Genomic DNA, 2,377 nt, shown 5'->3' on the forward strand with positions numbered 1-2,377 from the left:
ATGAGACTAACTTTAGAGTTGGACCCACTTGATAATCAGTTTTCACTAGCAGGATTTTTTGATCTCTTGCGGTTGTGTATATTGCCTTTGTATGTTAAGAAGTTAATCTCCAAAATTGGAAGTACTTTGGTTTGTGATTCCGCAATGGGATTATGATGTTTTCTTTCCATGATATTGAATCTTTTTTACTTGCAGGAGATAGTTTCAATATACCCTGTTTTATCACCACCAAATCTTCTGGTTCTCTTCATGTAACATCAAACTATTCAAAGCTGGAGTCTATTGTCCAGCTTATCTCAATGTTTACGATCTGACGTCGATTAATGGCTACGCATACTAGCTCGGCCTTGGGGTCTACCATTCCGGCGTGCAAGGTGAGATTTTTTTTATAGCATGGGCTATATTATATTTATCTGTTTATTTTCTTTTTTTAAATCATGGGTCGTTTATTTATTTTAAACGTTTTTTAGGATTTTTGGTGCTAAGATAGTAAAGGAAGATGAATGAGAGAAATGAAAAGCTAGCTTTTTAACGGCTAATTGAACTTGGGGCTGTCATAAGATGTCTATTATTCCATGTTTTGTTGCATTTTTCTTCTTGGGTTCAAGTTCAGATCTGTAGTCTGTTTGTTTAGGAGCTGAGTGATGGAAACCCAGATTTTTTTTTTCTTCTGGATGCTTAGAAATTGATGAATTTACCGTGGAGATTTTTATTAATATGCATGCGTCTTTAGTTTTTTTTTTGTAGGATCGAGTAAGGAGTGATATATTCCAAAGAAAAGTAATTGTGTTGTATGCATGATTATTTCTTTGTTTGGAAAGTGAGGAAAAGAAAAACTTTAATTAAATAAATATATCTAACTATGTGGCTTTATTTGGGTTGGCTCGAGTTTCTTAATATTCTAGCAAACAAGAAAATCATGGATGAAACTATTTTGTGACCCTTAATTTTCGGCAGCCAAATAAATGGTAAATGAGGGAATTAAATTCTGTAATAGATATGCTTTTTTTTTTTTTTTCTAATCCTGTAGTAGATATCCTTATTTGTTAACTCCATCAAATCCTAAGCAGTTCTAGATTTTTACTTTTTCGATGGTTGTGGGATTTTCTTGTTAATTTTGGTACAGTTCATGATGTTGAATATGCATTTGGAGCACACGATCATGGAACTTCAGGGGTTTTTGAAGTGGAACCTAAGCGTTGTCCTGGTTTCACATTCAGGAAATCGATATTGATAGGAAGAACTGATCTAGGTCCCAAGGAGGTCCATGCCTTTATGGAGAAATTAGCTGAAGGGTACTGTGGAAATACTTACTATCTTATCACGAAAAACTGCAACCATTTCTACAATGACGTGTGTACCAAATTGATAAGAAAACCCATTCCTAGGTGGGTCAACAGACTCGCCCGACTTGGTAAGAAACTGACTATAAGATTGCATGTTTTTACATTTTTGTTGTTGTTGTTTTTATGTATGAACCGTTTACTTACTTGTTAGAATATTGTATAATGCTTTTTTTCTTTTTAAATCTAGAACTTTAACAATGTAGATTTTTTGTTGACAAAGGTGGCAAAACACCACATTTTTCGCCAGAATTGACGCCATTGCTCAAACTCCACCTTTCTGCAACTGCCGTTAGTGCTGCAACTGCCAATGTGGCAAAGTCATTGATGCAACAATTGGAATAGACGCTTTGAAGTATTACTGCTGCTTGCATAACAAAAGACCTTCAAATTCATAAACACAGCTTTCTTCCTTTTGAACGTGAACATTTTTTGGATGTATATATTACTATGGTTGATGCATATATTACTTTATTTTGAGATGTATAGTTGAGATATATGATTAGCTAATTTTATTTTGGCATGTATATTACTACGATTGATGTGTGTTACTTTATTTTGGCATGTATATTATTTTATTATTAGGTTATTTTCTCTCAATTTCTTATTACATGTTTTTACAAGAAATTTCTATTTTTAAAAATATTTTTCATGTTTTTGCAACTAGGCACACGTGCATTGCACGTGTTTGCCCTTACTAGTATATATATATATTTATTTAACCACTCACATACGTGACTTTTTTACATTTTTTTCACGTGACTTTTTTACTTGGAAGCAATAATTTTGCGTCTCAAGTCTTAACCCGAAAAATTAGAGAAATATATTTGTATTTTTAGGATAGGGAAGTCTTGTGTATTTTCTTTAAAAAAAATACATAAATTTAATATTCATGAAAGGAATGATTAGGTCTCTTGGCAATTAACCTATGACTAGAGGACAGGTTCTCCTATAGGTCCAAGATTAGGAGTTCATTGAATTCATGGTCTTAACCGTGTAATATGATAACTCCGATAGATCAAATAGTTATCTCA

General features: G+C 32.9%; 1 pseudogene; it reads left to right on the forward strand.

Moving 5' to 3' along the window:
* On the forward strand, positions 1-1,653 carry LOC121242139 (annotated as a pseudogene).
* The last annotated feature ends 724 nt before the right edge of the window (positions 1,654-2,377 follow it).

The sequence above is a fragment of the Juglans microcarpa x Juglans regia genome, chromosome 8D (assembly GCF_004785595.1).
Source record: "Juglans microcarpa x Juglans regia isolate MS1-56 chromosome 8D, Jm3101_v1.0, whole genome shotgun sequence".
In the NCBI taxonomy this organism is placed as follows: Eukaryota; Viridiplantae; Streptophyta; class Magnoliopsida; order Fagales; family Juglandaceae; genus Juglans; species Juglans microcarpa x Juglans regia.